This window comes from Pseudophryne corroboree, chromosome 7 (genome assembly GCF_028390025.1).
Source record: "Pseudophryne corroboree isolate aPseCor3 chromosome 7, aPseCor3.hap2, whole genome shotgun sequence".
In the NCBI taxonomy this organism is placed as follows: domain Eukaryota; kingdom Metazoa; phylum Chordata; class Amphibia; order Anura; family Myobatrachidae; genus Pseudophryne; species Pseudophryne corroboree.
In genome coordinates this window covers 45,539,250-45,566,013 of record NC_086450.1, presented here as the reverse complement: position 1 = coordinate 45,566,013, position 26,764 = coordinate 45,539,250, and the positions used below count along the sequence as shown (strand labels likewise).

Sequence of the window (26,764 nt, the reverse complement as noted above, 5' to 3'; positions counted from 1 at the left end):
CACAGGGCCTTGGTGGGAATCAAACTCCAAACCTGCCGTGAAGCAGTCATGGTAACCACTACGCCAACCATGCAGCACATAAACAGATAACATGACTTGTGATGCGGTCTGGTATTTATAATTTGATTTAAAATTATTTTGTTATCTCCTTCTGCCAAAGTTACCTACCACCAATCTCTTCAGATCATGGGGGTGACTCAGACCTGATTGTAGATGTGTTAAATTTAGCACATCTACGATCAGCTTCCCTGACATGCAGGGGGACGCCCAGCACAGGGCTAGTCCGCCCCGCATGTAAGTCCCTGCCCCGCCGCACAGGTACAAAAGCATCGCACAGCGGCGATGCTTTTGTACTGGTACAGTAGCTCCCCATCTGCGCAGCTCCTGCGCACTGGCAGGGAGCTACTCACCGCTACTTGGGTCACAGCGGCTGCGTGTGACAACTCGTAGCTGCTGCTGGTCGTCTCCCCAATGGTCCGGGCACACCTGCGTTGCCAGGACCGCGCCCTCTCGCCAGCGACTGCCTCTGCCTGTCAATCAGGTAGAGGCTATCGCAGGGCTAAGACAGCCGAAAACGCACAGCAGCGATCAGGTCTGAATTAGATCCCATGTTCCAAATTATACTGTAGTCAGACACAATTCTTTGCTGAAGCCAGTGAGCATAGAACGGAACCTAAAATGTTACAAAACAAAATGCTGCTATCTAATTGGCTGCTTATAGTCTGGGTTGGAAGAATGCCAGTGCTTGGGATGTGATGTAGCGTTGGATGCTGACATGCTGCTCATTCATTGGCTGTTTACTATTCAGCCATAGTCCAATTCTAACGGGTCTTGCAGATGTTCTATCTGATAGGTATGTGTTCGGTATATTGCAGCGCTGGGTACACAACAGACACTGTAACCAAGCCTATATCCATGTTACATTTATTCCAGGAAAATGAAAAGGATTTCTGGACATCTTCTCTACACAGCAGATTATACATTCTTCACAATTATTTTTAGCAAGTATAACATGTAGATAACTTAAGAGAGTTAAATACACTCAGTTATGCAGTAAAAGCATTCAATAAGGAGGACATCACACATTATCATTTTAAAAAACATTTTTTTTCCAGACATCTAAAAAAAAAAAAGGGAGTGGATCGCAAACAGCTTATTAAAAGATAGTGGGAGGTATCAGGAAATCCGACATGGCGAGGTTACCTAGAATCATTTTCCCCTCCTTATTAGTGCCTTAACATGGCTTTATGATGCCATGTGCCCAACACAACCTCTGAGCACATTCCTCGCCCCTGAGTGCACGATGTCATGGTAAGATAGGCGAGGCCACAAGCAGAGCCGGCCCTAACTAATATGATGCCCTAGGCAAGATTTTGGCTGGTGCCCCCTAGCACCGCCGCTAGTTCTGCAGGAGATGCCTGGCATGAGTCAACTGCCAGCTCTGCTAACGTCGGGTGCCTTTTGTTTATGAAAATGCATCATAATATTTGCATTACTATGTGGCTAGGATGCACAAGCAGCTTCTGCTGATTAAAATGATATGCAGCATGCCTATATTCTGTGAGTGACTGCGGCTATATCTGCATATGAAATGCTACATTACAGTGATTTCCAGGAATACACTGCAACGTAGCATTTCGTATGCAGATACAGCCGCAGTCACATACAGAATATAGGCATGCCGCATATCATTTTAATCAGCAGAAGCTGTTGGTGCACCTAAGCATACCAGATGCCCTAGGCATTTGCCTAGTTTGCCTATGCCTAAGGCCGGCTCTGGCCACAAGCTGCAGAGAAGAAACGTACTGCACATGTACCATGGGGCTATACAGGCTGCGGGGAGAATGTCTGTAGTGTCCAAAGGACGCTCCAGGTGGCACTGCAGTGATGATACTGGTTGTCTGCTAGCCAGATGTGGAGACCGGTGTATTGTGACGGCACCACTGTCAGAACCCTGTGCAACGGCACCACGTGCACACCACTACTTACTGCACTGCTCATTATATAAGTGTTTCTTATTCTCATTTACAAACTCTATACAGAAGAGCATTACATGATTGTATTGTGGTAACCATATCTCCCAACTTCCCAAAACCGGGAAAGATTGTAATTCCCATGGTCCACCCAAAGTACACCCAAATCCGCCCATACTAAACCTAGCTCTCCCCAACTGAGAACCCATTATTATAAAACCATATAAAACCAAGCAGCAGATATACCATGATGCAATTTGCCAAATAAGCCAATGATTGGCGGCTCTGACTGATGGTTCTAAATCAGCAGCAGTGGTAAATGGTAACCAGCCTGATTTATCATGTATTACTGTTGCTGTTTTAAAACCGATCAGTGACAACCTCCGATCATCAGCGGCTTTGACAAACCGCCCATTAGTAAATTTACTCTCATGAATTTTGACAGTCCCACCAAACTCCAGGCTGTTGGAAAGTAATGTAATAACACGGACAACCATGACCATATTGGCCTTATCAGTAATGGAGGTCCAATGAATTCTTCCTTCACAATGCCTGGTCCAGTTTTCATAGCTCATAGTTGCTGTAAGATCCATTTAAAGAGAATGGCTTGTATTGATATTATGGGCCAATACCAAAGTTCACATACTAAGCATGTGCAAAAAACCATATGGCGCATGCATTACCCCGAATGTATGCACAAAGTCAATGCAAAAAAGAAGTCCATCTCCTGAAAGTGTCAGTAAAAATGGCTGCATTCACAGATGCAGAGCCGCTTCCACCCGGGACCATGTTCAGACGGAGAAACTGCACCTGCCATAGGGCTAGTGTAAGGGTTGATGGTGGATGGTCTAGAACAGCCGGCCATGTTATTGCATGCCCAAGTGCTGATAGTGGACATCTCAGGCCTTGCACATTCAGCTTCTGCATATTGCACCCATGTAGATGTCACGGTTTTAATGTTGTTGTCTTTTGCGGTTCCTGTACAAAAGGTGAACTATTGGAGTAAAAGACATCTCCATCCCATTTATTGTATTAAAAGACCCCCAATCAGCACCCCCTCAGTGAATATACAACAATCAATCTAAGGCTTGAGGAGAGGAAATTTCATACTCAACACAGGAAGGGATTCTTCACTGTAAGAGCAATGAGAATATGGAATACACTGCCAGTGAAGGTTGTAATGGCGGACTCAGTCAATGCGTTTAAAAATGGGTTAGACAAATTCTTAACGGAAAAAGTTATACGAGGATATAGCCTTTAACCTAAATAGAATAGGGAATGCAATATAACTCAGGTTGAACTCGATGGACTACCAGTCTTTTTTCAACCTCACCAACTATGTATGTATTAAGACATTTAACATTTCCAAAACGGGTCTGCGGCCACCTACTATGATAGAAATCCCACCCCTCCCCCCACTAAAATGTGACATCTCCACGCCTTGGAAATCATTTAAATATCTTATCTAAATAAACTAAACGTTTGAATGTGACTTAAAACATGGGTAATCAGCAATCACTATGGAACACATACAGGTTGTATCTCAGGATGCTTTGTTGCTGTAAGGCTTAACCACAAATTGAACAATTTTTTGCATTTGCGCTACCACCTTTACAGGCGAGGCCGGCATCAGTGTATCTGTATCTGACACGTTGACATTGAATAACGGGGGTACAGCTAGACCCGTCCTTTCTTTGTTGATGAACAGAGGTCCTATAAAAAATAAACATGGTCCAAATGGAGTGTTCACCTTCCAATAGGAGCAGCCAGAATCCCAAACCACTGAGTATTTTTCATTGTTAGATGGGAAAACCCAGGATTGGATGCCGTAGTCCCCTTTTTGAAGTCCCCAGTCCATAGGAGGAGTATCTGAACTGTATGCATGGTTAATACGCTCCCATATTATCTTCAGAGGCCAACATGCTTCCTGGTACTCAGGCATCATTCTGATATCCATGTTTCGATGGACAGTTAAACAATGGTTCTTCTTTCCACGGGGGTCTCTGGAAGTGTAGGCTCAAAATGCTTTACTGTCCTCAACCAAATTAATCTGCAACATAAGATAATTATGGATAAATTATATTACATTAAAAACGTTGGATCTGTTGGACATATTTGTAAGTGGTCACATTTTTCTCATAAGGAGAGACCTGGATGTCTTTCTGTCCCAGATAGTCCCTGGTTGACGGTTTAGCTAAATATATTCTCGTCTACATAATTGGTCAGTGAATAATGCGGGCCATACATCTACCGACCAAATCCCTGTTTCTGTGATGCCAATCAGATGACTATCGATTTGTTGGGGAATTGGCAAAACCCAGCATGTTAAAAATCCCCGACCCACCGATTTTGGTCATTTTTGGGGTTGGAATCGTTGCATGGAGGATTTCCAACGTGTCGATTTTGCCAATACATTGGAAATGACCTGACCAGGCATTGTCCAAACAGGGTATTGCCAGATCTATAAGCTCCACAAGGTTATATAAGTAATATTACATATCATCCAGCAGTTGTCATGTGCTAATATTTAATGGATACTCTCAGATATACATGATGTCATACATACACCGCATGTCAACAAGTCATAAGTCAACATTTTGCATTTAGGAGATTGACACTAATTAATACTTGCCTACTCTCCCAAAATGTCCAAGAGAAACCTAAACCGAAATGCATGGAGTTCTCCTGTGTGTGGTCATTTCTTGCATATGTAAATTCTACATAAACACTCGCTTATATCTTTCCATCCCCCTAAGCAGGGCGTAAAGTGGTTCTGGAGAGGTGGTGGAACTCATTTCCTCCACCACCTACCTCCCCCTCCCATTGGGCAGAGCCAGGGCTAGGGTTTACAGCACCCTGCTGGTTGCATAAAATGGGTGTGGTCTCACAAGTAGGGCACCCTCAATTTAGATTATGCCATACAGTAGAACAATCTTATTCACATTTCACAGCATGTATGCCCCTTATTCATATTGCACCATGTAGTAGTTTCCCTTATTCACGTTATGACACACAGTATTGCCCCTTATTCACATTACATCACTCAATAGTGTTCCTTATATACAATGCCCACAGTAGTAGTGCTCCTTACACATAATGTCCACAGTAGTGCCACGTATACATATAATGCCGACAGAAGTGCTGCTTATACACATAGGCCCTCATTCCGAGTCGTTCGCTCTGTAAATTTCTTCGCATCGCAGCGTTTTTCTGCTTAGTGCGCACGCGCAATGTTCGCACTGCGACTGCGCCAAGTAAAATTGCTATAAAGATAGTATTTTTACTCACGGCTTTTTCTTCGCTCTGGCGATCGTAGTGTGATTGACAGGAAATGGGTGTTTCTGGGCGGAAACAGGCCGTTTTATGGGCGTGTGGGAAAAAACGCTACCGTTTCTGGGAAAAACGCGGGAGTGGCTGGAGAAACGGAGGAGTGTCTGGGCGAACGCTGGGTGTGTTTGTGGAACCAGGAATGACAAGCACTGAACTGATCTGAAGCTACTCTGAAACTGCTAAGAAGTTTGTAATCGCAAAATTGCGAATCTTTCGTTCGCAATTTTAAGAAGCTAAGATTCACTCCCAGTAGGCGGCGGCTTAGCGTGTGCAATGCTGCTAAAATCGCCTTGCGAGCGAACAACTCGGAATGACCTCCATAATGCCCACAGTAGTAGTGTCCCTTATACAAATAAGGGTGTCGTACAGTATGCCGGCGTTTGGGCTCCCGGCGACCAGCATGCCGTCGGCGGGAGCCCGACCGCCGGCATACCGACAGCGTGGCAAAAGCAAAGGAGCCCCTTGCGGGCTCGCTGCGCTCGCCATGCTGCGCTCGCCACGCTGCGGGCACGGTGGCGCGCTATGCGCGCCACACTATTTTATTCTCCCTCCAAGGGGGTCGTGGACCCCCACGAGGGAGAATAGTTGTCGGTATGCCGGGTGTCGGGATTCCGGCGCCGGTATACTGTGCGCCGGGATCCCGACATTCGGCATACAGAAGACCACCCTACAAATAATGCCCACAGCAGATTCCCCACCTCTCTATGACCCTCCAGCCCACTTTCACCTTGTCTTCAGCATACACAGAGCCTGCTCTTCTTTGTGGCTCTTCTTTACTTCGGTGTCGGTGACGGCATGACATCACATATGCCATGCCAGAAAAGGAAGCCACTGGGACCTGAGGAGGGGATGAACCCCCTCCGAAAAGACACAGCATGTGTGAGTACTAGGAGGGGTGGGCTGCAGTCAGAGAACAATGGAGTCACTAGGACCTGAGGAAGGGGGAGGTAGCTGCAGCTCATCTGTGACACTAGCCCCGCCCGCATCATCTATTGACAAGGGTGCTTGGGGCAGGCTTTCTTGTTGGAGTTCCATCTGCCATTACAGTTGGTGTAACTCAGTTCCACCCCACCACCATCCCCCACTTTAACCCCTGCCCCTATGGAGTTCCAGATGTACAGTTGCCATTTCTGGCTGCCCCTCGGGGAGGGAGCAGCCGGGTCAGTACAGCTTGGAAGTGGGGGGGATGTGGGGAGCATGACATGTCATAGAGAGAAGGGAGGGGTGTGACATGGCATAGATGGTGGTACAAGGGGCATGGTGGATGTGATCATGTCATCGTGGCCATGCCCTTGTTATTTAATGTTGAGATTACTGCCCACTTCAATTCCCAAGTGGACGGCTGGGTGGCAGGTAGCAACCGTTACCGGGAGACTTGCCCACTCTTCCAGGAAGGTGGGAGCACCACCCGATCCACACACTGAATACAGCACAATAAAAGGAGGGAGCACACACTATATACAGCACAGTACAGGGAGGGGGAGCACACACTACATACAGCACAGTACAGGGAGGGAGCACACACTAAATACAGCACAGTACAGGGAGGGAGCACACACTACATACAGCACAGTACAGGGAGGGGGAGCACACACTACATACAGTACAGGGAGGGGGAACACACTCTACATACAGCACAGTACAGGGAGGGAGCACACACTACATACAGCACAGTACAGGGAGGGAGCACACACTGCATACAGCACAGTACAGGGAGGGAGCACACACTACATACAGCACAGTACAGGGAGGGAGCACACACTACATACAGCACAGTACAGGGAGGCGTAGCACTCACTACATACAGCACAGTACAGGGAGGGAGTACACACTACATACAGCACAGTACAGGGAGGGAGCACACACTACATACAGTACAGGGAGGGAGCACACACTACATGCAGCACAGTACAGGGAGGGGGAGCAGACACTACATACAGCACAGTACAGGGAGGGAGCACACACTACATACAGCACAGTACAGGGAGGGGGAGCACACACTACATACAGCACAGTACAGGGAGGGAGCAAACACTACATACAGCACAGTACAGGGAGGGAGCACACACTACATACAGCACAGTACAGGGAGGGAGCACACACTACATACAGCACAGTACAGGGAGGAAGCACACACTACATACAGCACAGTACAGGGAGGGGGAGCACACACTACATACAGCACAGTACAGGGAGGGGGAGTACACTACATACAGCACAGTACAGGGAGGGAGCACACACTACATACAGCACAGTACAGGGAGGAAGCACACACTACATACAGCACAGTACAGGGAGGGGGAGCACTCACTACATACAGCACAGTACAGGGAGGGAGTACACACTACATACAGCACAGTACAGGGAGGGAGCACACACTACATACAGCACAGTACAGGGAGGGAGCACACACTACATACAGTACAGGGAGGGAGCACACACTACATGCAGCACAGTACAGGGAGGGGGAGCACACACTACATACAGCACAGTACAGGGAGGGAGCACACACTACATACAGCACAGTACAGGGAGGGGGAGCACACACTACATACAGCACAGTACAGGGAGGGAGCACACACTACATACAGCACAGTACAGGGAGGGAGCACACACTACATACAGCACAGTACAGGGAGGGAGCACACACTACATACAGCACAGTACAGGGAGGGGGAGCACACACTACATACAGCACAGTACAGGAAGGGAGCACACACTACATACAGCACAGTACAGGAAGGGAGCACACACTACATACAGCACTGTACAGGAAGGGAGCACACACTACATACAGCACAGTACAGGGAGGGAGCACACACTACATACAGCACAGTACAGGGAGGGGGAACACACTCTACATACAGCACAGTACAGGGAGGGGGAGCACACACTACATACAGCACAGTACAGGGAGGGGGAACACACTCTACATACAGCACAGTACAGGGAGGGAGCACACACTACATACAGCACAGTACAGGAAGGGAGCACACACTACATACAGCACAGTACAGGAAGGGAGCACACACTACATACAGCACAGTACAGGGAGGGAGCACACACTACATACAGCACAGTACAGGGAGGAAGCACACCCTACATACAGCACAGTACAGGGAGGGGGAACACACACTACATACAGCACAGTACAGGAAGGGAGCACACACTACATACAGCACAGTACAGGGAGGGGGAGCACACACTACATACAGCACAGTACAGGGAGGGAGCACACACTACATGCAGCACAGTACAGGGAGGGGGAGCACACACTACATACAGCACAGTACAGGGAGGGAGCACACACTACATACAGCACAGTACAGGGTGGGAGCACACACTGCATACAGCACAGTACAGGGATGGAGCACACACTACATACAGTACAGGGAGAGGGAGCACACACTACATACAGCACAGTACAGAGGGGGAGCACACACTACATACAGCACAGGGAGGGAGCACACACTACATACAGCACAGTACAGGGAGGGAGCACACACTACATACAGCACAGTACGGGGAGGGGGAGCACACACTACATACAGCACTGTACAGGGAGGGAGCACACACTACATACAGCACAGTACAGGGATGGAGCACACACTACATACAGCACAGTACAGGGAGGGAGCACACACTACATACAGCACAGTACAGGGAGGGAGCACACACTACATACAGCACAGTACAGGGAGGGAGCACACACTACATACAGCACAGTACAGGGAGGGAGCACACACTATATACAGCACAGTACAGGAAGGGAGCACACACTACATACAGCACAGTACAGGGAGGGAGCACACACTACATACAGCACAGTACAGGAAGGGAGCACACACTACATACAGCACAGTACAGGGAGGGAGCACACACTACATACAGCACAGTACAGGGAGGGAGCACACACTACATACAGCACAGTACAGGGAGGGAGCACACACTATATACAGCACAGTACAGGAAGGGAGCACACACTACATACAGCACAGTACAGGGAGGGAGCACACACTACATACAGCACAGTACAGGGAGGGGACACACTACATACAGTACAGGGAGGGGGAGCACACACTGCATACAGCACAGTACAGGTAGGGGGAGCACACACTACATACAGCACAGTACAGGGAGGGAGCACACTCTACATACAGCACAGTACAGGGAGGGAGCACACACTACATACAGCACAGTACAGGGAGGGAGCACACGCTACATACAGCACAGTACAGGAAGGGAGCACACACTACATACAGCACAGTACAGGGAGGGGGAGCACACACTACATACAGCACAGTACAGGGAGGGAGCACACACTACATACAGCACAGTACAGGGAGGGGGAACACACTCTACATACAGCACAGTACAGGGAGGGAGCACACACTACATGCAGCACAGTACAGGGAGGGGGAGCACACACTACATACAGCACAGTACAGGGAGGGGGAACACACTCTACATACAGCACAGTACAGGGAGGGAGCACACACTACATACAGCACAGTACAGGAAGGGAGCACACACTACATACAGCACAGTACAGGAAGGGAGCACACACTACATACAGCACAGTACAGGAAGGGAGCACACACTACATACAGCACAGTACAGGGAGGGAGCACACACTACATACAGCACAGTACAGGGAGGAAGCACACACTACATACAGCACAGTACAGGGATGGAGCACACACTACATACAGTACAGGGAGGGGGAGCACACACTACATACAGCACAGTACAGGGAGGGAGCACACACTACATACAGCACAGTACAGGGAGGGAGCACACACTACATACAGCACAGTACAGGGAGGGTGAGCATACACTACATACAGCACAGTACAGGGAGGGAGCACACACTACATACAGCACAGTACAGGGAGGGAGCACACACTACATACAGCACAGTACAGGGAGGGAGCACACACTACATACAGCACAGTACAGGGAGGGAGCACACACTACATACAGCACAGGGAGGGAGCACACACTACATACAGTACAGGGAGGGGGAGCACACACTACATACAGCACAGTACAGGGATGGAGCACACACTACATACAGTACAGGGAGGGGGAGCACACACTACATACAGCACAGTACAGGAAGGGAGCACACACTACATACAGCACAGTACAGGGAGGGAGCACACACTACATACAGCACAGTACAGGGAGGGAGCACACGCTACATACAGCACAGTACAGGAAGGGAGCACACACTACATACAGCACAGTACAGGGAGGGGGAGCACACACTACATACAGCACAGTACAGGGAGGGAGCACACACTACATACAGCACAGTACAGGGAGGGGGAACACACTCTACATACAGCACAGTACAGGGAGGGAGCACACACTACATGCAGCACAGTACAGGGAGGGGGAGCACACACTACATACAGCACAGTACAGGGAGGGGGAACACACTCTACATACAGCACAGTACAGGGAGGGAGCACACACTACATACAGCACAGTACAGGAAGGGAGCACACACTACATACAGCACAGTACAGGAAGGGAGCACACACTACATACAGCACAGTACAGGAAGGGAGCACACACTACATACAGCACAGTACAGGGAGGGAGCACACACTACATTCAGCACAGTACAGGGAGGAAGCACACACTACATACAGCACAGTACAGGGATGGAGCACACACTACATACAGTACAGGGAGGGGGAGCACACACTACATACAGCACAGTACAGGGAGGGAGCACACACTACATACAGCACAGTACAGGGAGGGAGCACACACTACATACAGCACAGTACAGGGAGGGTGAGCATACACTACATACAGCACAGTACAGGGAGGGAGCACACACTACATACAGCACAGTACAGGGAGGGAGCACACACTACATACAGCACAGTACAGGGAGGGAGCACACACTACATACAGCACAGTACAGGGAGGGAGCACACACTACATACAGCACAGTACAGGGAGGGAGCACACACTACATACAGCACAGTACAGGGAGGGAGCACACACTACATACAGCACAGGGAGGGAGCACACACTACATACAGTACAGGGAGGGGGAGCACACACTACATACAGCACAGTACAGGGATGGAGCACACACTACATACAGTACAGGGAGGGGGAGCACACACTACATACAGCACAGTACAGGAAGGGAGCACACACTACATACAGCACAGTACAGGGAGGGAGCACACACTACATACAGCACAGTACAGCGAGGGGGAGCACACACTACATAAAGCACAGTACAGGGAGAGGGAGCACATACTACATACAGCACAGTACAGGGAGGGAGCACACGCTACATACAGCACATTATAGGAAGGGGAGCACACACTACATACAGCACAGTACAGGGAGAGGGAGCACACACTACATACAGCACAGTACAGGGAGGGAGCACACACTACATACAGCACAGTACAGGGAGGGAGCACACACTACATACAGCACAGTACAGGGAGGGAGCACACACTACATACAGCACAGTACAGGGAGGGAGCACACAGAAGCACACACTACATACAGCACAGTACAGGGAGGGGGAGCACACACTACATACAGTACAGTACAGGGAGGGGGAGCACACACTACATACAGTACAGGGAGGGAGCACACACACTACATACAGCACAGTACAGAGAGGGAGCACACACTACATACAGCACAGTACAGAGAGGGAGCACACACTACATACAGCACAGTACAGGGAGGGCGAGCACACACTACATGCAGCACAGTACAGGGAGGGGGAGCACACACTACATACAGCACAGTACAGGGAGGGGGAACACACTCTACATACAGCACAGTACAGGGAGGGAGCACACACTACATACAGCACAGTACAGGAAGGGAGCACACACTACATACAGCACAGTACAGGAAGGGAGCACACACTACATACAGCACAGTACAGGGAGGGAGCACACACTACATACAGCACAGTACAGGGAGGAAGCACACACTACATACAGCACAGTACAGGGATGGAGCACACACTACATTCAGCACAGTACAGGAAGGGAGCACACACTACATACAGTACAGGGAGGGGGAGCACACACTACATACAGCACAGTACAGAGGGGGAGCACACACTACATACAGCACAGCACAGGGAGGGAGCACACACTACATACAGCACAGTACAGGGAGGGAGCACACACTACATACAGCACAGTACAGGGATGGAGCACACACTACATACAGTACAGGGAGGGGGAGCACACACTACATACAGCACAGTACAGAGGGGGAGCACACACTACATACAGCACAGTACAGGGTGGGAGCACACACAAGTAGTGAAACAGAGACACAGGGTGCCAGTGCAGTGGAATCTGTCCCAGTGGCCAATCCGCCCCTGATTACATACATAGCCACCACATTATTACATGAATAGAACCACATTACACGAATAGCACCACATTACACGTATAGCACCACATTACACGTATAGAACTACATTACACGAATAGCACCACATTACATGTATAGCACTGCATTACACAAATAACACCACATAACACGAATAGCACCACATTACACGTATAGAACCACATAACACGAATAGCACCACATTACACGTATAGAACCACATTACACGAATAGCACCACATGACATTACACGTATAGAACCACATTACAAGAATAGCACCACATTACACGTATAGCACCACATTACACTTAATGTATAGCATCTCATTACACAAATAGCAACACATTACATACATAGCCACCACATTACATATGTAGCCACTGCATTACATACGTGGCAACCACATTACATAAATAGGCCCATCATCATGGACAGACATTGGTCAGCTATAGGGTTAAAGGACTTTTCATTAGAGATTGTCCCAGGGCTGGCTGTGAGTGCTGCCTGATCAGCTGGTGTCCTGAGAACAAGGTACATCCTGCTCCTGTCCAGTCCCCAAACCATACACTGTGACCGGGGACACCCTAACCCTTACACCAACATGATAATGCAAATAATGTAATTAAAAATAACCTCTCTGCCGGGTCCTGTTCAGTGTTCAGTTGCCGCTCTGGCCAGTTCAGAGAGGGTATCCGGTCGATGGATCGGCAGCCGCTTGTTCGACAATGCGAACATCGACCACGCAACATAGACAACACCTACATCGACAGTGATCGAACATCGACAAACACAAGATCGACATCACACCAACATCGACACACACTACATCGACAAACCCCGAACATCGACAATACGTATACTCGGCAAACAATACATTGACACAAAAAATGATCGATCACGCACAAGAGCGAAACAACGTCAGGTCGACCAACAAATCATCGACATGTAATTGTTCGACAAACAAATGCATCGACCTACTGAAGATCGACAAACCATAGACAGACAAAACATAGATCGACATGTAATTGTGCGACAAACAAATACATCGACTTACTGAAGATCGACAAACCATAGACCGACACTACATTTAATATATCGACATATAAATAGGCCAAGTATAGAAAAACACTCTACAGCGCTATCCCTGCCTAGCCCTTACATCCACCACCTACACAAAACCCTGACCTGCTGCACATCTGCAACACTCCCCCCCCCCCGCTGTTCCCCACGATACCCTTCCAAAGTTAGACGCCGCCTCCATCCCCCCTAGTCATCCCGCTGCCCGTCTACATTTACACACCTAGCTATACACCCCACTTCATTACGCGCCCCATGTTTCACCGTGGCACTACAAGTAACACAACGCCCTGGCACTGCTCCCCGCTCTGGTAGCACAGTCACACCCTTCAAGAAACACCCCACCCATGTCTGCCAGCACACCTGGGCACCCGGCTGCACATCTGCAACGCTGACACCCTTCCCCCCCCCCCCCGCTAATCCCCACAGTCACACCCTTCAAGAAGCACCCCACCCATGTCTGCAAGCACACCTGTGCACCCTGCTGAACATCTGCAACGCTGAAACCCTCCCCCCCCCGCTATTCCCCACGATACCCGTCCAAAGTTGACGCCGCCTTCATCCCCCCTAGTCACCCCGCTGCCCGTCTACATTTACACGCCTAGCTATACACCCCACTACATTACGCGCCCCATGTTTCACTGTGGCACTACAAGTAACACAATGCCCTGGCACTGCTCCCCGCTCTGGTAGCACAGTCACACCCTTTAAGAAACACCCCACCCAGCACACCTGGGCACCCGGCTGCACATCTGCAACGCTGACACCCTCCCCCCCCCCCCCCGCTATTCCCCACGATACCCTTCCAAAGTTAGACGCCGCCTCCATCCCCCCTAGTCACCCCGCTGCCCGTCTACATTTACACGCCTAGCTATACACCCCACTACATTACGCGCCCCATGTTTCACTGTGGCACTACAAGTAACACAACGCCCTGGCACTGCCCCCCGCTCTGGTAGCACAGTCACACCCTTCAAGAAACACCCCACCCATGTCTGCCAGCACACCTGGGCACCCGGCTGCACATCTGCAACGCTGACACCCTTCCCCCCCCCCCCCCCCGCTATTCCCCACAGTCACACCCTTCAAGAAGCACCCCACCCATGTCTGCAAGCACACCTGTGCACCCTGCTGAACATCTGCAACGCTGAAACCCTCCCCCCCCGCTATTCCCCACGATACCCGTCCAAAGTTGACGCCGCCTTCATCCCCCCTAGTCACCCCGCTGCCCGTCTACATTTACACGCCTAGCTATACACCCCACTACATTACGCGCCCCATGTTTCACTGTGGCACTACAAGTAACACAATGCCCTGGCACTGCTCCCCGCTCTGGTAGCACAGTCACACCCTTTAAGAAACACCCCACCCAGCACACCTGGGCACCCGGCTGCACATCTGCAACGCTGACACCCTCCCCCCCCCCCGCTATTCCCCACGATACCCTTCCAAAGTTAGACGCCGCCTCCATCCCCCCTAGTCACCCCGCTGCCCGTCTACATTTACACGCCTAGCTATACACCCCACTACATTACGCGCCCCATGTTTCACTGTGGCACTACAAGTAACACAACGCCCTGGCACTGCCCCCCGCTCTGGTAGCACAGTCACACCCTTCAAGAAACACCCCACCCATGTCTGCCAGCACAGCTGGGCACCCGGCTGCACATCTGCAATGCTGACACCCTCCCCCCCCCCCCCCCCGCTATTCCCCACGATACCCGTCCAAAGTTAGATGCCGTCTCCATCCCAGGATGTTCAGCAGAGTGCACAGGTGTGCTTGGGGGGATGGAGGCGGCGTCTAACTTTGGATGGGTATCGTGGGGAATAGCGGGGGGGGAGGGTGTCAGCGTTGCAGATGTTCAGCAGGGTGCACAGGTGTGCTTGCAGACATGGGTGGGGTGTTTCTTGAAGGGTGTGACTGTGCTACCAGAGCGGGGAGCAGTGCCAGGGCGTTGTGTTACTTGTAGTGCCACGGTGAAACATGGGGCGCGTAATGTAGTGGGGTGTATAGCTAGGCGTGTAAATGTAGACGGGCAGCGGGGTGACTAGGGGGGATGAAGGCGGCGTCAACTTTGGACGGGTATCGTGGGGAATAGCGGGGGGGGAGGGTGTCAGCGTTGCAGATGTTCAGCAGGGTGCACAGGTGTGCTTGCAGACATGGGTGGGGTGTTTCTTGAAGGGTGTGACTGTGCTACCAGAGCGGGGAGCAGTGCCAGGGCGTTGTGTTACTTGTAGTGCCACGGTGAAACATGGGGCGCGTAATGTAGTGGGGTGTATAGCTAGGAGTGTAAATGTAGACGGGCAGCGGGGTGACTAGGGGGGATGGAGGCGGCGTCTAACTTTGGAAGGGTATCGTGGGGAATAGGGGGGGGGGGGAGGGTGTCAGCGTTGCAGATGTGCAGCCGGGTGCCCAGGTGTGCTGGCAAACATGGGTGGGGTGTTTCTTGAAGGGTGTGACTGTGCTACCAGAGTGGGGAGCAGTGCCAGGGCGTTGTGTTACTTGTAGTGCCACGGTGAAACATGGGGCGCGTAATGTAGTGGGGTGCAGCTAGGCGTGTAAATGTAGACGGGCAGCGGGGTGACTAGGGGGGATGGAGGCGGCGTCTAACTTTGGAAGGGTATCGTGGGGAATAGCGCGGGGGGGGGGGGGTGTTGCAGATGTGCAGCAGGTCAGGGTATTGTGTAGGTGGTGGATGTAAGGGCTAGGCAGGGATAGCGCTGTAGAGTGTTTTTCTATACTTGGCCTATTTATATGTCGATATATTAAATGTAGTGTCGGTCTATGGTTTGTCGATCTTCAGTAAGTCAATGTATTTGTTTGTCGCACAATTACATGTCGATCTATGTTTTGTCTGTCTATGGTTTGTCGATCTTCAGTAGGTCGATGCATTTGTTTGTAGAACAATTACATGTCGATGATTTGTTGGTCGACCTGACGTTGTTTCGCTGTTGTGCGTGATCGATCATTTTTTGTGTCGATGTATTGTTTGCCGAGTCTACGTATTGTCGATGTTCGGGGTTTGTCGATGTAGTGTGTGTCGATGTTGGTGTGATGTCGATCTTGTGTTTGTCTATGTTCGATCACTGTCGATGTAGGTGTTGTCTATGTTGCGTGGTCGATGTTCGCATTGTCGAACAAGCGGCTGCCGATCCATCGACCGGATACCAGCAGCACCTGGAAGTGCCCGCTAGCCTAAGTTCCGGATTGCATTCCAATGAACCGCAAGTACTGGAAGCAGTGTGAGCCAGCCAGCCTGAGTGTGAATTGGCCTGGCTGAGGGGGGCATGGGACCGGCCCATCGAAATCTGTCATTGTGTCCTGGTGGGCCAATCCGCCCCTGTATACACATACAGTGACACATACAGCACTCAATATCCGAGACAGAGAGCGGTGCCATGTCCATATTTATCAGTAAATAACACTCCTGCAAGAAAAAAGAACCAGCCGTTTCAACCACAATCCCTTGGTCTTCCTATACAGTATATATATTGTGAAGGCAGCGGAAGCAGGTTTGTTCTTCAGCAGACGTCTTTTTCCCTTGTTTAGTTTAATTCAAACGTATTCGGGATATTTCAGTAAATGCTGTTTAGGAAAAGTATGACAACATGCCGAGAACACTGTCTGCACAAAAAGGCTCACATACTCAGAATCCACAGTAGATAAGATACGGAGGCCTTGCTTCTTATTGGCTGACAACTGTAATTCCCTGGTTGCCTGGAATTAGTATTTTTTTATGCATTGCCTTCTAGAATGCTTCTAATTCCTGAATGTTTATAATAAACTCAGAACAGCTCTAATCTTCCAACCTCCACTCTTGTGTTCATTGGGGGTCATTCCGAGTGATCGTAGCTGTGCTAAATTTATCACAGCTACGATCAGGCACTCAGACATGCGGGGGGGGACGTCCACCACAGGGCTAGTCCACCCCGCATGTCAGTCCACCCCCCCCACCCCCATCCCACACAGAAGTGCTAAAGCATTGCACAGCAGCGATGCTTTTGCATTTCAGCAGTACCTCCCGGCCAGCGCAGATCCTGCGGCTGGCTGGGAGAACCTCTTCGCTGCCCGGGTCACAGCGGCTGCGTGTGACATCACGCAGCTGCCACGGCCTGCCCCCCCAATGGTCTGGCCATGCCTGCATTGGCCGGACTGTGCCCCCTAAACAGCGGCTTAATGCTGCCGTCCAGCCCCCTCCCGCCCAGCGACCGCCTCTGCCTGTCAATCAGGCAGAGGCGATTGGTAGGCAACAATGACCTTCGGCCATCTGGCATGCGCCGACGCACTGCGGTGACGGCACATGCGCAGTTCTGACCCTATCACACCGATGCGAACAAATGCAGCATGCGATCGGGTCGTAATGACTCCCATTGTATCTTCTTGTAAACATCCTAGTGATATTTGGTGGACCCCCTTTATTCAAGTAAACCTTAGTTACCTCTTATACCAGTAAATAAAGACACGAGACTTGATTTTGGCAGAAAAATTGCTAGCTATTTATTTGACCCTAACCATAGCAAAACCTGTAATTGGAAAACATTTGTTAAGATGCCGAATCAGCCGGCATAATGGTGGCAGAAAAAAGAACGGCTCCATTAAACTATTGGTAAACTTAAATTGGTAAACTGACCGAAACCGTCCAGCACCCTATCAAAACCGGTAATAGGTGTCAACACAACCCCCACAGTGACTTCCCACCGCTCCTGGGTGCCCTGCGCTGCCTCCCGGATGGGTGGTCGAGCGGCCATTAAGTCGATGGAGGTGAGTGCACCTAAACCATATAACACTGAAACTTACTACCTATAAAAACCATACAACTACAAACTGCCGTTCTTTTCCGCCTATAAATAGCCAACGAATGAAACCAGCCAAGCAATTAAACGCCAATGCACTCCGCGTCAAAACAAAAACAACCTCTACCCTTAGGGCGGGAGGGCGGGAAGGAAATTCAACAAGCAAAGAGACCCAAAATGGCCACTCCAGCCTATATATACCCTAACCCTCCCCCTCTTCCTAAGGCTGTACTACCTCACAGCTAGGTCCACCCCTCACAGGATGTTTAACTCATTCCTCTCCTATGTAGTCAATTCTCTCTCCTTCTCTCGGCTCCGATGCTTTAAAAAAATTTTTATCTGACCTCACAGAATGACCTGGTGTCCCAGGCTCCTGACTCAGGTCCAGATTCAACTATACTCATATCCATACATATACACACACACACACACACACACACACACACACACACACACACACACACACACACACACACACACACACACACATATATATCACATGAACTAGTCAGATAAATAATTGAGCCAGAACCTAATCTTAAAGCAGTCAGAGAAGATGTACATACATTGATATCAGCAGAAAAGGATCCTAGACGTTAGGCGACAGCAGTGGCTCCTGGGATGTTGTTTAACCCTGCTCTCCACTGGGTCTGGCTCTGTAATGCTGGCACTGTACATCTTTACTGACATAAAGCAGGGGATCCCCAGGGAAACACCCGACCTTTTAAGAAAAACCAGATGTAACTGCATATAGATTAATTTCAGCCATGTGTGTGGCGGTCGTATGTGGCTTTTAAAGGGCTCATCATTTTGCCTTCTAACTGATTATCCCTTTAAACATTGGGCAGGCGGCCGGGAACTGTATTACCAGGTTATTACATTTACCCCTAGGACAGTGGTTTCTAAACTGTGCGCCTAGGATTTGTGATCCAGGATCAAATCAGATTATTTTCGGTCAAAGTGACAGACAAACCCAGTGCTGGTGGCTGCTGATCATAAAACACATGGACAATCAGATCAGGCACTGTACACCATCACATAACAGAACCTACTGTATGGATGATATATAAGCACAATTTACTTTATTTTATATTTTGGTTCCAAAGTTATTAATACATTTTTTTATCCTAGGGGTGCCGTGAAAAAATGCTGATACTCTAGGGCTCAATGATTCAAGAAAGTTTAGAGGCCACTGCTCTAGGGGGTAGATTTACTAAGCTGTGGTGTGTCAAACCGATGACCACCAGTGGTGTGGACCTATGAATTTAAAACTGCAAACAGAAATAAATGTTAAACCGGTCTTGTCTAGCACTTATTTCTGCTGCCGTTTTAAATCCATTAGTCAATGCCACCTGAGTATAATAGACCCTACACACTAAGCGATAATACTGAAAGATATGAACGAGATATTATTCATATCTTTCAGTGTGTAGGCACCAACTATGAACGATGCATGGCCCCGCGCTCGTTCATCGTTGGTCCTGTAACTCCGCCCCCCCCCCTATGCCGCGTCACCGTCGACTGTATCGGTCGTCGGGCACCTCGGCGGCACATCGTCGGGTGTGTAGGGCCTATAACAGTGCATATGTGCAGCATTCATGTAGTTGCTCAATCTGGCCACTAGGGGGATAATCTCTCAATGAAGAGCATCTGGTGAAAACCTAACAGTCGTGAACACTTTAGTGCAGAGGTTCTCAAACCCGGTCCTCAAGGCACCCCCAATGGTCCAGGTTTTAATCTTATCCATGCTTGGCCACAGGTGACTTAATTAGCACATTTAACCATCTGTGCTGAGCCATGGATATACCTAAAACCTGGACCATGGGGGGTGCCATGAGGACGGCGTTTGAGAACATCTGCTAGTGCATGAATGATTGCTGCCTGTTAAATGCTCGTGCATAATAAACTCACCACCGAGCTGACAAGGCTTTAACACAGAGGTGCATTAGGTAAATATATATACAGTACAATCTAACTTGTCTCCTCGGTAGCAATAGCCAGCCTGCAAAGAACACAGTGACTGCATAGTCTGACACCTGTATTAACGCCACAGCACCCCGGCAGCCTCCCTCGGCCGCCCACTTGCAGAGCACAAGTGGGCGGTCCAAGGGGACACAATGACGCGGTTCCTGCTGAATCACATCTACATAGCCCCGCCCCCCACTGTACAGTACCTGTAATATCGGCACACCCCCTGTGCTACTTCAAACACAAAGCCATGCCCCCTATGTCATGTCACACCCGCCCTCCCCACTCCCTGCTGTGCCGAGCTGGCTGCCCTCTCCCGAAGGCAAACCTGCTCTTAACATCATGCACATATACTGTACAATATAGCAGCACCTCCCCCCATCCTCCCACTCAGATGAACAAGCAAAGCAAGAATCGTCAGCAGCACATGATAGCCACACAGTGGCCCATCATGGCTTATTCTCTATTGCTGTTCGGAGTTTTCACAAGTATGGATTGCTGTCCTTGATAAAGAATTGCACAGTGATACAATATATCCAGTTAGAGAGCAGCATGCATTGTCCACATGAGGAAACATACTCACAGAGAATTCCATATGTAGAACCTGACTCCTGTACGAGTTAGGAGACACATACTGTATGTACCAGTTTATTCTTAGTCCAGGACATCCCAGTACACAGCCCCTGCTATCTGATTCATGGTCCGCAGCGCTGAGGAGCGCCGGTCAGCGACTGGATGGTGCGAGAAATCCGATCGCACCGGCAAACGCAAGAGGATTGACAGGAAGAGGGCTTTTGTGGGTGGCAACTGACCGTTTCTAGGGAGTGTCCAGAAAAACGCAGGAGGGACCCGGCGTTTTTGTGGGAGAATTTATGACGTCAGCTCCGGCCCCAATCATCGCACTGGAGGAGTAAGTCCTGGGCTGTGCAGAGACTGCACAAACTGCTATTTGTGCAGTTTTCCAGCACATGTGAACGCACACCAGCACACACAAAAAACCCTCCCCCTGTAAGCGTCGACTACCTGATCGCAGGACAGCAAAAATCGCTGCCCAGTGATGAGGTCTGAATTAGGCCCAATGACTGTGCAGCTAGTAACCAATCATCGCACCACAGCATACGTGGCTGACAGAGGAGACACAGGGGTATAATTACTAAAAGTCAATTTTGGATCGATTTAAAATCGACCAGAATTGAACCAACGTCCCCACAAAATCGACTACAGTGGCCCTCATTCCGAGTCGTTCGCTCGGTAAATTTCTTCGCATCGCAGCGATTTTCCGCTTAGTGCGCATGCGCAATGTCCGCAGTGCGACTGCGCCAAGTAATTTTGCTATGAAGTTAGGATTTTTACTCACGGCTTTTTCTTCGCTCCAGCGATCGTAGTGTGATTGACAGGAAGTGGGTGTTACTGGGCGGAAACACGGCGTTTTATAGGCGTGTGGATAAAAACGCTACCGTTTCCGGAAAAAACGCAGGAGTGGCTGGAGAAACGGGGGAGTGTCTGGGCGAACGCTGGGTGTGTTTGTGACGTCAAACCAGGAACGACAAGCACTGAACTGATCGCAGATGCCGAGTAAGTCTGAAGCTACTCTGAAACTGCTAAGAAGTTTGTAATCGCAATATTGCGAATACATCGTTCGCAATTTTAAGAAGCTAAGATACACTCCCAGTAGGCGGCGGCTTAGCGTGTGCAACTCTGCTAAAATCACCTTGCGAGCGAACAACTCGGAATGGGGGCCAGTGTTCCTATTCCAAATTGCTCATTTACTAAAAGTCGATTTTGAGCTCCATTTTAAAATTGCTAGGTGATGAGAGTTCTATTTGACTTTCTAAATGTGTTCTATTCACCAAAAATCGACCCAAAATAGACAGAATTATACAAAAGCATACCTATTGGCCAAAACAGGTCACATGCACTGTAGTAACCACAATTTGCATATCCACAATTTTTTTTAAATCATTGCTTTGCCTTTCAGTGTCATGGAGGTTTATGCAGCCAGAGTTCCCACGTGCTTCTCTCCCATCATATTGAGGTTGCAGACAATTCTACATGATATAAAAATCAAATAGAACCGTTTCTGTTGGTTCTATTGAAAATAGTGATTTTGGGTAAATTTTTGGTTCCATTTTCAAATCGACTGTTAGTAAATTAGCTTTTCCTATTGATAGAGTTAATAATTAGCCACTATATGGGGGTTATAATAATGAAATGCTTTTTTATATAAGAAAGTAATGTGTTTAAATAAAGCTTGGACATATTCTAAACGAAGGTATATGAAGATTCAGCTAAGAAATCTTCATAGTGGTTTTTTAGAGAAAAACTAACATCTGGTATTCATTATATATTGTCAACAAAGGCAGGAAATGGCTGTATGCAGTCTATGGAAAGCATGTAGGAACAATGAACAGGATGTGCTAAAGGAAGGATGTATGAGATGATTATGCTATAGGATCTACTGGATAGCGTGCAAAGTATGTTACTAGCGTGCAAAGCAGAGCCGGCCCTAACCAATATGATGCCCTAGGCAAGATTTTGGCTGGTGCCCCCTAGCACCACCGCTGATTCCGCCTCTGACTTTGCACCTCTTTCCCAGCACCATCACCCCTCACCCATAGCAGTCTTTATTTTGGTGTTTGTACCCCCTATATTTTAAATAGGAACAGTTCGCACATTTGGCGCACAGCCCAAAAAGGGGTGTGTTTTTGCGGGCAAGGGTCATGGCCACACAATAGTCACCCCAATACCAATTACACCACATAGTACTGCAACTTTATTCACATTTGATCATGCGATAGTGTCCATAATTCATTTTACATCTCACAGTAGTATCACTTTACCTTATAAACATTACTCCTAACAGTAGAGCCCCTTATTCACATTACATTGCTCTTTATTCACATTAGATGACACAGTAGTGCCCTTTCTATACGCAACGCTACATAGTAGAGCACCTTATACACATAATTCCACACAGTAATGCCCCTTACACATGAGACACATTATTAATGTCCTTATAAACATAATGTCCCTTACACATTATGACAACCTTTATTAATGCCCTTTTGCACATAATGTCCCTTACACATATGGCGCACATTATTAATGTCTTTATACACATAATGACACACATAGTGCCCCCTACACATTTGCTGCACATTATTAGTGCCCCTATACACATAATGACACACATACAGTAGTACCCTGTTACACATATGCCGCACATTATCAATGCCCTTATGCACATAATGGCACACATAGTGCCCCTTTACACATATGTTGCACATAATTTTTACATGACACACATAATGCTCCTTACACATATTCTGAACACTACTGCACAACCAACCCACTCACATGCACACAGCACTCACACTGCCACTTACACTGTGACCTCTGCCTCTGCTTGGATACAGATGTGTCCTCATAAATCTTGCCTCAATGCTAATGTCGGGCACCTTTTTTTATGAAAATGCATCTTATTTGCATTGCTATGTGGCTAGGATGCACAAGCAGCTTCTGCTGATTAAAATGATATGCAGCATGCCTATATACTGTGTGAGATTGTGGCTGTATCTGCATATGAAATGTTACACACAGAATATAGGCATGCCGCTTATCATTTTAATCAGCAGAAGCTGCTGATGCCCCTAGGCATATCAAATGCCCTAGGCAATTGCCTTGTTTGCCTATGCCTATGGCCGGCTCTGGTGCAAAGTATGTTACGAAATTAATGGAAAATAACTGTGCCCCCTCCTTTGGAGAGAGAAATGTAAGCTGGACAATTAAAAGCAGATGTATACCGTATGCCTATAAATATGTATTTTGTAACTCAGTAAAGCAGAAGACTTGTGAGACATATCCTGTGTGGTTGTTTCATTCAGTGTTCTCCCAACGCGTTGGCCCCTGCTTCAAAGAGGTGACTTGATAATTGAAGGATTTTTCTTTAGTGACCAGACTGCGCTAATGAGGCTAGCGCTATCACTATTGATCTGTATGGGGAAGCACCGATGGTCTATTTTACGTTCTTTTCGTGTATGAATTTCTGGTGACTTTAAGTTGGTATTGCCTTTTGTAAATACCAGATTGTCAAATGCACCACCCAATCACCTCAAAAAAAGGACTGAAACTGAAAACCGACATGTAAGCTCATCAGTTGCTGTACAGGTCCGGGCCAGTCTGGGGGCAGAGGACACCAGTAACCACCAGCATGACCGAGGCGGGTGTGGGAAGGACAAGCACAGGAACCAGTCCCTCTGCCGGCGTACAGTATATATAAAGCAGTTGAGCTGATTATCTGCCTCCTCCTCACCTACATCATCTACAGCCCCTGTGCAGACCCCTCTACCTCCACCACACTGCTCACCCCACACAGGGTCTCACCCCTTCCTGCCAAACTGATTTACCTTCTCCTCCCGAAGGTAAATGGTCACATGTGTGGCTCTGATTCCTCCATAGTATATGGAGGAGGGGGTGCGGTATATGGTGGGAACAGTATAAGAGGATGGAGGTGCCCTGTATATAGGGGGCACAATATATAGGGGTAGGGGGGTACCGTGTGTGTATATAGGGTCAGTATATGGTGGGGGTGCAGTGTGGATAAGGGGTGTGTGTGTCCCCTTGTCCCAAACGGCACTCCATCATGCACCCTACAGTGGCTGGCAACGGCACCAAAGGGGTGAGGAGCAGAGTTAGGCTTTTATATATATATATATATATATATATATCTATATATATATCTATATATATACACATTCAATCTAAGATGCAGGTTATGAGGCTTTAACATCTCCCTGCAGTATCACTTTCACCTGTGACGGCTTGCAGCACACAAAGGAGTAATTTGATCTGTTGGACGCTGTCATGACCGCCGGCCAATTCTCCAGATACGCCAATCCGAGAATCGTGCCTACTGGATTACTTTAAACCCGAAATTGCCACCAGCAAGAAGGTTTAGCGACTAAACGCAAGGCCGTCTTCGCTTCGGCCTACACACACAATTATTAATAAGTCACAAAATTATAGCACGGACCATGAGACCTTTGGGCATAAGAACACAGACCAGAACTAAAAAATAGAATATCTTCAGAGCTTTAGTTACATAAAAGAGCTACAAAGATTATGAGAAATATTTAAAAGTACACACCGATTAGGATACAATTTCAAATAAAACAAAAGAGGATAATTTCAGAAACCTAACTGTTAGGGTCTCCTGCCCTGTGCTGCCACGTCGTCATGGCAACCGGGAGACAAGTGCTAGTGGAGTAACCTGAGCGCAGCTGATACTCCGGTTCGGGTCTTTTGCTGTGCAGTGGTTATAGGCTCTGTGCACGGCAGGGGATCCGGTGCTGGTTTTTGTGCTCACAGTCTGTGAGGTCTGAGTGGGGCGTGGACAGCACCTGCTTTATAAGGCCTCTTTTCAGGGTAAGCAGATGCTGCTGAATCTCTGTTGGTTAGTCAGTTCATGAAAGTTAGCCAGTACTGTGTAGCTTTGTATTTGTTTGTTGCTTACTGCAAATAGGCCTGGGGATTTGGTATTACACTCTGCCAATCCAGACCTAGCAGTAAGACTGGAGTCAGTCGTTTAGCTTGCTGGGGTTCTGTTATTACTCTGTGAACTTAGCAAGTTTGCGGCTGTATTCTAACACTTGCCTGTCTAATCCTGTCTCACTGTGCTAGGTGTCAGGGGTCAGTTTAGTGGCAGTAAGCTTAAACCTGTGCACTGCAAGTGAGAATCAGGATTGTGGAGGCTCTCCTTGTGTTTATCATTCCATCTCTGACCAAGGAGTTTACTGCCACACCCGTTGGTAACCCTTTAGGGTTTTGCTGTTGCCCTTAGCAACAGCATTTCGGGTTCTCTACGTATTAAAACACAACATCTTGCTTTTTACATCTGAGCAGTTCTAATACAAGGGAGATACCCAGTTCCTTAGCCTCTGGGCTTCTCTGTTCACTGTGTGTGTATTTTGTTACCCTATCACCTTCTGTGTACGTTATGTCATATTCCCCAGTTTGTCTGTGAGTCCATTTGTTTTGCATAACAGTTCAAACACCAGTACATTCCTGCAGACACTGGAGTGCATAACAGTTCTGACACTAGTACTTTCCTGCAGGCACTGGTGTGCATAACATATTCAGCAGCCTAATACTCCTGTTGAAATTTTGTGGGAATATGGAGCATACCCCTCAAAATACGTTGCAACAGGTGGTCGATCAGGTG

At 48.6% G+C, this 26,764-nt stretch overlaps 1 long non-coding RNA gene across 1 annotated transcript in view; it reads right to left on the bottom strand.

Annotated features, from left to right (window-relative positions):
- Positions 1 to 1,681: 1,681 nt before the first annotated feature.
- LOC134944507 (uncharacterized) overlaps positions 1,682 to 26,764 on the bottom strand; it is a 34,954-nt gene continuing 9,871 nt past the window's right edge. Inside the window, exon 4 of the long non-coding RNA XR_010181881.1 lies at positions 1,682 to 4,023. This is a non-coding gene — a long non-coding RNA (uncharacterized LOC134944507). The remainder of the gene's footprint in view (positions 4,024 to 26,764) is intronic.